The 12,968-nt window shown below is 45.7% G+C and overlaps 2 long non-coding RNA genes across 2 annotated transcripts; both read right to left on the bottom strand.

The window, feature by feature from the left end:
- Positions 1-929: 929 nt before the first annotated feature.
- Positions 930-4,359, bottom strand: LOC141025625 (uncharacterized). Its single transcript, XR_012187753.1, has 2 exons — positions 4,045-4,359; positions 930-1,198 (listed from the first exon to the last, which is right to left on the bottom strand). It is a non-coding gene; the product is annotated as an uncharacterized lncRNA (long non-coding RNA).
- Positions 4,360-8,392: 4,033 nt separating this feature from the next.
- On the bottom strand, positions 8,393-11,956 carry LOC141025364 (uncharacterized). The gene is made up of 2 exons (XR_012186842.1): positions 11,496-11,956; positions 8,393-8,661 (listed from the first exon to the last, which is right to left on the bottom strand). It is a non-coding gene; the product is annotated as an uncharacterized lncRNA (long non-coding RNA).
- Between the last annotated feature and the right edge of the window lie 1,012 nt (positions 11,957-12,968).

The raw sequence follows: 12,968 nt of genomic DNA on the forward strand, positions 1-12,968 counted from the left end.
GGATCATGAGTTTGTGGGACGTCACCGAGCTGAACGTGTGCAGATCGCGAAGGTGCCGTACGTTCGGTACTAGGATCGGTCGATCGTGAAGACGTATGACTACATCAACCGCGTTGTCATAACGCTTCCGCTTTCGGTCTACGAGGGTATGTGGACAACACTCTCCCCTCTCGTTGCTATGCATCAATATGATCTTGCGTGTGCGTAGGAATTTTTTTGAAATTACTACGTTCCCCAACAACCCGAAGGTGAAACTTCGGTGGCCCAGGGTCCGGGGGCCAACAATAAAGGCCTCGGACTGTCCGGCTTACAGCCGGAGACAACTCCAGGGACGAATAAACGGATCCCTTGAATGGGAGGCCGTATTCCTACAGCCACTTCCGGAGATCCAGAAGCGCCGGATATATTGACGAACATGCTGCGACAGGCGTCCGTCTCAGAGGAACATCGTACCTTGATGGGTACGGTGGTTGAAAAGGTCCTGTCCGCGAAAAGCAGATTGAATGAGGCCTTCACGAGCCTGCTAAGAGGCTTCGAGGTTTGTACTATAGTCTTTTTCGATTGTGTTGTTCACAAAATGCACCTGCGTATGGATAGTAGCCCCTGAGACTCTGATAGGCTTCCCAAGGGAGGCGATCAGAGGATCAGAAAGATATGTGCTACCTCATGAGCACTGCGTTGGTTTTCCCTTGAAGAGGAAAGGGTGATGCAGTAAAGCAGCGTAAGTATTTCCCTCAGTTTTGAGAACCAATGTATCAATCCAGTAGGAGGCCACGCACGAGTCCCTCGCACCTACACAAACAAATAAAATCCTCGCAACCTGTAACGCCCACGATGCGGCTATATCTCCCACGTGTCGAGGCACGACTTAGAGGCATAACCGCATTGTGGTTTAGTCGCAAGAAGGGTCATCTTCACACAATCCCATGTAATGAACAAGAATGGGATAAAGAGTTGGCTTACAATCGCCACTTCACACAATACATAAATAAATCATACATCAATCAGAGTACACACATAGGTCCGACTACGGAACCAAAATAAAAGAAGACAACCCCAAATGCTAGATCCCCGATCGTCCCAACTGGGCTCCACTACTGATCATCAGGAAACGAAACATAGTAACGACCAAGGTCCTCATCGAGCTCCCACTTGAGCTCGGTTGCGTCATCTGCACTGGTATCGTCGGCACCTGCAACTGTTTGGAAGTATCTGGTGAGTCACGAGGACTCAGCAATCTCACACCCGCGAGATCAAGACTATTTAAGCTTACAGGAAGGAAAGGGTAGTGAGGTGGAGCTGCAGCAAGCACTAGCATGTATGGTGGCCAACATACGCAAATAAGAGCAAGAAGAGGAGCAACGGAACGGTCGTCAACTAGTAATGATCAAGAAGTGATCCTGAACTCCTACTTATGCACAACCATAACACAAGAACCGTGTTCACTTCCCGGACTCTGCCGAGAAGAGACCATAACGGCTACACACGCGGTTGATGTATTTTCGTTAAGTCGAGTGTCAAGTTCTCTACAACCGGACATTAACAAATTCCCATCTGCCACATAACCGCGGGCACGGCTTTCGAAAGATAATACCCTGCAGGGGTGTCCCAACTTAGCCCATTATAAGCTCTCACGGTCAACGAAGGATAAACCTTCTCCCGGGAAGACCCGATCAGTCTCGGAATCCCGGTTACAAGACATTTCGACAATGGTAAAACAAGTCCAGCAAGACCACCCGAATGTGCCGACAAATCCCGATAGGAGCTGCACATATCTCGTTCTCAGGGCACACCGGATGAGCAGTCCGTACAACTAAAACCAGGCCTCAAGTTTCCCCGAGGTGGCGCTGCAAAGGGCTCTAGTTTGGACCAACACTCGGAGGAGCACTGGCCCGGGGGGTTAAAATAAAGATGACCCTTGAGTCTGCAGAACCCAAGGGAAAAAGGCTTAGGTAGGCAAATGGTAAAACCAAGGTTGGGCCTTGCTGGAGGAGTTTTATTCAAAGCGAACTGTCAAGGGGGTCCCATAAATCACCCAACCGCGTAAGGAACGCAAAATCAAGGAACATAACACCGGTATGACGGAAACTAGGGCGGCAAGAGTGGAAGAAAACACCAGGCATAAGGCCGAGCCTTCCACCCTTTACCAAGTATATAGATGCATTAATTAAGATAAGAGATATTGTGATATCCCAACATAAACATGTTCCAACATGGAGCAATCTTCAACTTCACCTGCAACTAACACGCTATAAGAGGGGCTGAGCAAAAGCGGTAACATAGCCAAACAACGGTTTGCTAGGAAGGGTGAAAAAAGGTTAGAGGTTCATGGCAATATGGGAGGCATGACATAACGAGTGGTAGGTAGCGCGGCATAGCAATAGAGCGAACAACTAGCAAGCAAAGATAGAAGTGATTTCGAGGGTATGGTCATCTTGCCTGAAATCCTGCAAGGAAGAAGAACGAGTCCATGAAGAAGACAAACGGACGTAGTCGAACGAATCCTCACAACTCCGGAATGAAACCGAAGCTAGCGAGAGAAGCAACCCGGAAAGAAACAAACAACATAGTAAACAACCACCACATACACATGGCATGATGCACAATCAAGTATGATGCATGTCCGGTTTAAAGAGGCATGGCATGGCAAAGTGCACAAACAATACTACAAATTAAGTGGAGCTCAATATGTAACAAGTTGCATATTGACGAAACACCACATCAATTATTTAGCTCTCTCTCGTTTATGTACCCAAGAATGTTAAATGTTGATTAACAAGGCAAGAGGGTGAAGCATAAGTAAACTAACTATTTAAGCAAGTTAAATGAGGCCGGAAACAATAAACAACAATTCCGGAAAAACCTCATGTCCATATTTTAAATTTGGTACTGTTCTGCCCTATACACAATTTTAATGTTGTTAAACAACAAAATAAAGTGCAGCAAGTTAATCTATGTATTTTTCTACCCCATTTACATATAAAGTTTATTTAAAATGGAGCTACGGTTATTTAGTTATGAAATAAAGTATTTTAACATGCTATTTATGCAAATTAATTCAAACAACACATTTAGACATTTTAAACATGGAAGAAAGCAGCATATTATGAAAGTACATGAAATCCTAAGCATTTTACATATATTACATGCTTTATTATGATGCATGGATATTTATATATGAGCAAAGCAAATTAATGGCATTTCTGAAAATATGCATGCACTGGAAATATGCCAAAATCACAGAGCGGAAAAAAAATGCACGGGCCGGATTGCAGCGCAGTGCAGCGGCCCAGAAGCGAATGAGGCCTAAGTGGCTGGTGTGTGGTGTGCAAAAAAAGATAAATAAGAGGAGACAGGGCAAAAATTGGGATGCCTGGGAATTGAACCCAGCACCTCACAGTTGAAAACAGAGCGCGCTAACCAGCTCGCCTAGAAGATGTTTGTGATGGATACTGGACTTGACAGAAGAAGAACAAGAACAAGGCTTGATCTGGTAAGGCAAAAATTGATGGCAAAGAATGTGCCCGTGGGGATTTGATCCCTGGTCGCCTGGGTGACAAAGGGGAAGCGGAAGACTAACCGGTTGGGCTGCTGCGTGTGTTGTGCGCATAAGGAGGTGGCTTCCTTCATAACCGAACAACAGAAGTGGCGAGCTTCAGCCATGGCTACGCCGAGAAAGCTCAGGGCAGCAGCGAGCGAAGGCGGCGCCGAACTCTGCTGCTAGGCATCATCGGGTGTGCGAAAAAGGGTGTGCGTGCGGACGAACCAAGCAGCGGCTGCTGCGGGCATACGCACAAGGCTACGGGTACTGCAAACCGAGGACGAGCAGGAGCTTGTCTTGGTCATGGTGGTTACAGGTCGAAGCAGGCAACGGAGCTCGCGAGTGAGATGCGCGTGTGCTGCGAGGCGTGTGCGGAAGAGGCAAGGCACGAGCTTGAACTCGCTCCCCTGGTTGGCCATGGCGGACGGCCTCGGGGTTGCGCGGATCGACGGACATGCGGACAACGGGACCGGAGAGAGAGATGGGGAGGAGCAGAGCTTCACCGTGGGGGTGTTGCTGGAGTCGTACGAGGTCGAGGCTGACCGGGGACGGAGGAGGAGGGCGCTGACGGGGACGCCGCCGGTTCCGTGAAGAAGAGGAAGCAGAGAAGCATACGACGAGGAAGAAGCCTTCGGGGTCCTCGTGGTCGCGTGCGAGGGTGAGGAAGACGACGAAGAGGGTCGGGGTTCTCTCCCCGTGGCAGCAACGCAGACGACGGAGGTGTTCAGGCCGGGGACGAGCTTAAGCTCTCCTCATCCAGGGCGACGGCTATGGTGGGCGACCTACCTGGTGGCTGCGGCAGGGAGAGGGGGAAATGGAGAGAGGAGAGGCTAGGGTAGGGTTTGGAGAAGTTTTATAGGAGGCTAGGGGAGCTACCGGCCGTCAAATTAGCCGAAGCGCCGACGTGGAGCCTCCTGATGGCCTGCCGTACAGGAGGTAGGAGAAGAACAGGAGGGATCGTCTCTGATGGGTTTATTGGGCTGAAATCAGACAGGTAAGTGGCAGGTGGGCTGCTTCTGCGGTATTGCTTCTTCTTTCTTTTATTTTTTCTTCAGACAGAAAAATAAAGACCAAAAAGCACAGGAATATGGCGAGGGTTTGGAGAGATATGAGAATATCCCTGGAGTCCCGAATTTGTGTAGAATTTGAATAAATTGCTTTGGGCATTTTTAAGGACAGAAAAATAATTCAAGTTTGAAATTGATTCAAACTTGAGCCATTTTTGAACCCTACCAAAACAACTCCAAAATGGATGATATTTGACAGAGAGGTATAAGGCATGGAGTAAGATCATCAGGAAATAAATGAACATTAATGGAGGAGGGAAATATGTCACTTGCAAAAACATGAGGAAGAAGGAAGGGAGAGGTGATGATACATGGGACATATGCATAGGCAAACAACAATGTAACATGCATGAATACAGCAAACAAAAGAATACACACGACGATAACGAAAAACATGAAAGGCGTCTGAAGCGTCGGTCTCGGGGCGCCACAACACTACTCCACTTACAAGAGATCTCGTCCCGAGATCTAAGGATGACACCAGAGAGAAGCGAAAGAGGAGGAGGTAAAACAAAGTTGCTTCTTTGTCAAACAAGTGAAACCACGAACCTTGAGAGGTTGAACAAATCGAAAGAAAGAATACAATGGAGGCGAACGAGATTGCAAACACTCTGTTAACAAAGAGGAACAAGGAACATTACGAGGACCCTGTAGATTGAAGCATGGAACAAGAGCTCAATGAACCAATAAGAATATGACCACCTCGGTATAATGAGATAGCCAAGGAATAAGAATGACAGAATTTGGACAGCACTCCGGTAGAAAAGAGAAGGAAAACTTGATAAGATGAAAAGAAATTGAAGAGATGACACAACACTCCGGTTAAATGGATAAGTAAGGAAAAAAACATGATCTTGACAAAACAAGAAGATGGGTCAAAGAGAGCAACATCACAATGCCTCCGGAACAAATGAATGGAGATGGTTGGAAAGAAAAGAACGAAGAAGAAGAATGACAACTCTGCCAATTAAAATTGAAAGAGCATCCTTCCAAGAAGGTTAGAACGAAGTTGTTGGAAAACCAACAACGAAAAGAATAAACTTGTTGTGGGCTTATGAGAACATCTCAAAATTATGAGGTGACAACCGGCCACTAACGGAAACAATTGGTTGGATTGATATCAACAAGGAGACGAAAAAAAACTTATTTCACTGGGAGGATAAATGAAGAACTTGGGTCATTTATAAGCACCATAAATAGCAACAATCCTTAGGGAAAGCTTTAGGTGAAATATAACCCAAGATAACTCTAATGAAGAGATTGATGGATTTAAAATACCTCATTCTTGACAACATGTGAATCATGAAGCATGAAGGGAAATTGTCAAGAATGACATAACACTACCTCAAAAGATAAGGTAGAAAGAATTGCACTTCGGAATGCAAGATGAAGAATGCTTGGACTCCTCAAAACAAAACATGTGTTGAACACCATGTTTATTTTGGAGTATAGGTTGGCGGATCTTAACTCCGTGAGAAATCTTGACGAACCATCGTAAGAATTGGAAATGAAAGTAGCAAAGGCGCAATTCATCGGGAAGAATTAGAAAATGAACGAAGATACTTGAGAGAATTTAGATACAAGCGAACGCAGAGATCCCGATCTGATTAGATAATACTTGAATGATGCACCGGTATGATTTGGAGAACGAGAGCTGAAAGCTTGAATGAATAATTCTGAGATGGTGGGCTCCGGAGAATCAAACTGAAAAGACTTCGGAAATTCTCCGGGTGGGTGAAAAGAATTCTCACAACCGCAAACAATTATGAGAGGATAGCAACACGCTTGAGCTTCGCATCTTTGAGAGAACGGATAAGATTGAAGAGAAACTCTTCTTCGGTCTTCAAATGTTGAGAATGATGACAAGAAACACCACCATGAATTGTTGAGGCACTCCGGAATGAAAATTAGAAAGGTTGAACCAAAAATGAAAAGAATTTGAAAGATCTTGGAGAAAGACATATGACTGATGATACTTCATTCTTCCATCCAAAATTAGAAAAGAATTTGGGAATAGCTCCGGGAAAATTAGAAGAGTCAGGTAAGATCCTGGGAAAAGACCTGTGGGTTAGGGCCCACTCAAAAGAAACAACGTTGGAATGATTTAAAAGAAAGATTGCGCCGGTAGAATTAAATGGCTTGAATGAGGTAACAACCTCGAAATAGTTAGAACGGATTAGGAAAGGAAAGCACGAATCTTCTGAGATATGTTCAACACTTCGGGACAAATGAATAGCGAGAGCTGAATGATTACGAGCTGCATCGGCATGAGAAAGCATTTGAAACAAGGAAATGAATATGATCCACACCGCAAGCTTGAATTGAAACCACCGGAGAAGAAAGAGAACGAATAATGATGAAGTTAAGGCTCCGTTAGTATCTTCCTGAGAATCACCGGATAAGAACATTGATTGAAAAGAATGAAGACACTTCACCTCCATAAGATGGATGCATGATTAAGAAATCTGAGTCCTTAAAGAAAAGGGTGGAAGGGCGGGAAAAACAAAGGCAACTTGGGGCATATGGAATAAACACCATTGAGAAAAAGCTTAGAATTGATCTTGCGAATTGGAATGATCGGATCCACTTGAAGAGAAGCACGCCGGTTGGAAAAGAATTAACATGACGACCTCGATGATCAAGAAGGATTAGTATTCACATAGCAATATGAGAACACCGTTTAGGAAAGGTATGGATTCAACATTTGACTTCGAAGCAACTCGAATACCACAACTTAAAACAGAACAAAGGATTTGGCTTGCGGAATAAGCCGGAACAAACATATGATAGAGATTTCGTCCGAAGTTTTCGTGGTGGGGCCCACACGGGCTCGATCGTAGAACACCATCATGTACAAGGTAGTGCACATGACATACGAAGCGTCCCTGAGTCGGCATAGCCAAGGACTCTTTAAGACACTACGAGACCACTGTAAAACCAACCGTGGAAAGGCGAACAACTAGACGTCGAACCCCAATCTCATATCATGCATCTGTCGGAAAGATATCCTAGGAGCTACTTGAATTCCCACTTATAAACTCCCGAAACTTTCTGGTTATGCAATCAGGTGTTGGGGATACAGGGGACACAAAATATATCACCCAAACTAACAATACCTAGATCCAGCTGTATCCATCCTTCAACACATAACCAAGAAACCTTCGGAAATCATTTACCTCAACCTTCGAAAAGCATCCGTTATACGAGTTATGGCAATATTCCCGAACTCCCGCCCCAGTACTGGGTGGCGTCGAGGTGATCTCACCAACAACTGCATAAAAGAGATTTTCGATGTCGGCGAAACTCAGGTATTACAGAACTGCAACGATAAAATTGTGACGACAACACCTCGGAGCTCAACTCCCCGGGACACTGCCACAACCCCTAAATGTCAGGAGGCACCAAGAACAATGTTCTCGTCACAAAACCATCGGAACGATTCCAAGATACCCGCGTGATCCTAAATTTGTTTTAGTGAAATTTGAGGAGAGAAAAGTCAACACTTCTACGTCAGGAGGCCTCACCAGAGCGACGAAGGGACTGAGGAGTAAAAAGAATCCTACTCTCCGATATATATAATCCTAAGACTCAAAACATTTTTGTTCTAGACTCAACAACGCCAGCGATTCGATCAAGCAAGGGGCTCCTAAGTCGGGGATGGCTCTGATTACCAACTTGTAACGCCCACGATGCGGCTATATCTCCCACGTGTCGAGGCACGACTTAGAGGCATAACCGCATTGTGATTTAGTCGCAAGAAGGGTCATCTTCACACAATCCCATGTAATGAACAAGAATGGGATAAAGAGTTGGCTTACAATCGCCACTTCACACAATACATAAATAAATCATACATCAATCAGAGTACACACATAGGTCCGACTACGGAACCAAAATAAAAGAAGACAACCCCAAATGCTAGATCCCCGATCGTCCCAACTGGGCTCCACTACTGATCATCAGGAAACGAAACATAGTAACGACCAAGGTCCTCATCGAGCTCCCACTTGAGCTCGGTTGCGTCATCTGCACTGGTATCGTCGGCACCTGCAACTGTTTGGAAGTATCTAGTGAGTCACGAGGACTCAGCAATCTCACACCCGCGAGATCAAGACTATTTAAGCTTATAGGAAGGAAAGGGTAGTGAGGTGGAGCTGCAGCAAGCACTAGCATGTATGGTGGCCAACATACGCAAATAAGAGCGAGAAGAGGAGCAACGGAACGGTCGTCAACTGGTAATGATCAAGAAGTGATCCTAAACTCCTACTTATGCACAACCATAACACAAGAACCGTGTTCACTTCCCGGACTCTGCCGAGAAGAGACCATCACGGCTACACACGCGGTTGATGTATTTTAGTTAAGTCGAGTGTCAAGTTCTCTACAACCGGACATTAACAAATTCCCATCTGCCACATAACCGCGGGCACGACTTTCGAAAGATAATACCCTGCAGGGGTGTCCCAACTTAGCCCATTATAAGCTCTCACGGTCAACGAAGGATAAACCTTCTCCCGGGAAGACCCGATCAGTCTCGGAATCCCGGTTACAAGACATTTCGACAATGGTAAAACAAGTCCAGCAAGACCACCCGAATGTGCTGACAAATCCCGATAGGAGCTGCACATATCTCGTTCTCAGAGCACACCGGATGAGCAGTCCGTACAACTAAAACCAGGCCTCAAGTTTCCCTGAGGTGGCGCTGCAAAGGGCTCTAGTTTGGACCAACACTCGGAGGAGCACTGGCCCGGGGGGTTAAAATAAAGATGACCCTTGAGTCTGCAGAACCCAAGGGAAAAAGGCTTAGGTAGGCAAATGGTAAAACCAAGGTTGGGCCTTGCTGGAGGAGTTTTATTCAAAGCGAACTGTCAAGGGGGTCCCATAAATCACCCAACCGCGTAAGGAACGCAAAATCAAGGAACATAACACCGGTACGACGAAAACTAGGGCGGCAAGAGTGGAAGAAAACACCAGGCGTAAGGCCGAGCCTTCCACCCTTTACCAAGTATATAGATGCATTAATTAAGATAAGAGATATTGTGATATCCCAACATAAACATGTTCCAACATGGAGCAATCTTCAACTTCACCTGCAACTAACACGCTATAAGAGGGGCTGAGCAAAAGCGGTAACATAGCCAAACAACGGTTTGCTAGGAAGGGTGAAAAAAGGTTAGAGGTTCATGGCAATATGGGAGGCATGACATAACGAGTGGTAGGTAGCGCGGCATAGCAATAGAGCGAACAACTAGCAAGCAAAGATAGAAGTGATTTCGAGGGTATGGTCATCTTGCCTGAAATCCTGCAAGGAAGAAGAACGAGTCCATGAAGAAGACAAACGGACGTAGTCGAACGAATCCTCACAACTCCGGAATGAAACCGAAGCTAGCGAGAGAAGCAACCCGGAAAGAAACAAACAACATAGTAAACAACCACCACATACACATGGCATGATGCACAATCAAGTATGATGCATGTCCGGTTTAAAGAGGCATGGCATGGCAAAGTGCACAAACAATACTACAAATTAAGTGGAGCTCAATATGTAACAAGTTGCATATTGACAAAACACCACATCAATTATTTAGCTCTCTCTCGTTTATGTACCCAAGAATGTTAAATGTTGATTAACAAGGCAAGAGGGTGAATTCTAAGTAAACTAACTATTTAAGCAAGTTAAATGAGGCTGGAAACAATAAACAACAATTCCGGAAAAACCTCATGTCCATATTTTAAATTTGGTACTGTTCTGCCCTATACACAATTTTAATGTTTTTAAACAACAAAATAAAGTGCAGCAAGTTAATCTATGTATTTTTCTACCCCATTTACATATAAAGTTTATTTAAAATGAAGCTACGGTTATTTAGTTATGAAATAAAGTATTTTAACATGCTATTTATGCAAATTAATTCAAACAGCACATTTAGACATTTTAAACATGGAAGAAAGCAGCATATTATGAAAGTACATGAAATCCTAAGCATTTTACATATATTACATGCTTTATTATGATGCATGGATATTTATATATGAGCAAAGCAAATTAATGGCATTTCTGAAAATATGCATGCACTGGAAATATGCCAAAATCACAGAGTGGAAAAAAAATATGCACGGGCCGGATTGCAGCGCAGTGCAGCGGCCCAGAAGCGAATGAGGCCTAAGTGGCTGGTGTGTGGTGTGCAAAAAAAGATAAATAAGAGGAGACTGGGCAAAAATTGGGATGCCTGGGAATTGAACCCACCACCTCACAGTTGAAAACAAAGCGCGCTGACCAGCTCGCCTAGAAGATGTTTGTGATGGATACTGGACTTGACAGAAGAAGAACAAGAACAAGGCTTGATCTGGTAAGGCAAAAATTGATGGCAAAGAATGTGCCCGTGGGGATTTGATCCCTGGTCGCCTGGGTGACAAAGGGGAAGCGGAAGACTAACCGGTTGGGCTGCTGCGTGTGTTGTGCGCATAAGGAGGTGGCTTCCTTCATAACCGAACAACAGAAGTGGCGAGCTTCAGCCATGGCTACGCCGAGAAAGCTCAGGGCAGCAGCGAGCGAAGGCGGCGCCGAACTCTGCTGCTAGGCATCATCGGGTGTGCGAAAAAGGGTGTGCGTGCGGACGAACCAAGCAGCGGCTGCTGCGGGCATACGCACAAGGCTACGGGTACTACAAACCGAGGACGAGCAGGAGCTTGTCTCGGTCATGGTGGTTACAGGTCGAAGCAGGCAACGGAGCTCGCGAGTGAGATGCGCGTGTGCGGAAGAGGCAAGGCACGAGCTTGAACTCGCTCCCCTGGTTGGCCATGGCGGACGGCCTCGGGGTTGCGCGGATCGACGGACATGCGGACAACGGGACCGGAGAGAGAGATGGGGAGGAGCAGAGCTTCACCGTGGGGGTGTTGCTGGAGTCGTACGAGGTCGAGGCTGACCGGGGACGGAGGAGGAGGGCGCTGACAGGGACGCCGCCGGTTCCGTGAAGAAGAGGAAGCAGAGAAGCATACGACGAGGAAGAAGCCTTCGGGGTCCTCGTGGTCGCGTGCGAGGGTGAGGAAGACGACGAAGAGGGTCGGGGTTCTCTCCCCGTGGCAGCAACGCAGACGACGGAGGTGTTCAGGCCGGGGACGAGCTTAAGCTCTCCTCATCCAGGGCGACGGCTATGGTGGGCGACCTACCTGGTGGCTGCGGCAGGGAGAGGGGGAAATGGAGAGAGGAGAGGCTAGGGTAGGGTTTGGAGAAGTTTTATAGGAGGCTAGGGGAGCTACCAGCCGTCAAATTAGCCGAAGCGCCGACGTGGAGCCTCCTGATGGCCTGCCGTACAGGAGGTAGGAGAAGAACAGGAGGGATCGTCTCTGATGGGTTTATTGGGCTGAAATCAGACAGGTAAGTGGCACGTGGGCTGCTTCTGCGGTATTGCTTCTTCTTTCTTTTATTTTTTCTTCAGACAGAAAAATAAAGACCAAAAAGCACAGGAATATGGCGAGGGTTTGGAGAGATATGAGAATATCCCTGGAGTCCCGAATTTGTGTAGAATTTGAATAAATTGCTTTGGGCATTTTTAAGGACAGAAAAATAATTCAAGTTTGAAATTGATTCAAACTTGAGCCATTTTTGAACCCTACCAAAACAACTCCAAAATGGATGATATTTGACAGAGAGGTATAAGGCATGGAGTAAGATCATCAGGAAATAAATGAACATTAATGGAGGAGGGAAATATGTCACCTGCAAAAACATGAGGAAGAAGGAAGGGAGAGGTGATGATACATGGGACATATGCATAGGCAAACAACAATGTAACATGCATGAATACAACAAACAAAAGAATACACACGACGATAACGAAAAACATGAAAGGCGTCTGAAGCGTCGGTCTCGGGGCGTCACACAACCAACGCAATAAAGGGGTTGTCAATCCCTTCACGGTCACTTACGAAAGTGAGATCTGATAGATATGATAAGATAATATTTTTGGTATTTTTATGATAAAGATGCAAGGTAAAGAAAGCAAAATAAACGGCGCCAGAAATAGCTTGTTGTTGGGAGATTAATATGATGGAAAATAGACCCGGGGGCCATAGGTTTCACTAGTGGCTTCTCTCGAGAGCATAAGTATTACGGTGGGTAAACAAATTACTGTTGAGCAATTGACAGAATTGAGCATAGTTATGAGAATATCTATGTATGATCATGTATATAGGCATCACGTCCGCGACAAGTAGACCGACTCCTGCCTGCATCTACTACTATTACTCCACACATCGACTGCTATCCAGCATGCATCTAGAGTATTAAGTTCATAAGAACAGAGTAACGCTTTAAGCAAGATGACATGATGTAGAGGGATAAACTCATGCAATATGAT

Source organism: Aegilops tauschii, chromosome 6 (genome assembly GCF_002575655.3).
Source record: "Aegilops tauschii subsp. strangulata cultivar AL8/78 chromosome 6, Aet v6.0, whole genome shotgun sequence".
NCBI lineage: Eukaryota > Viridiplantae > Streptophyta > Magnoliopsida > Poales > Poaceae > Aegilops > Aegilops tauschii.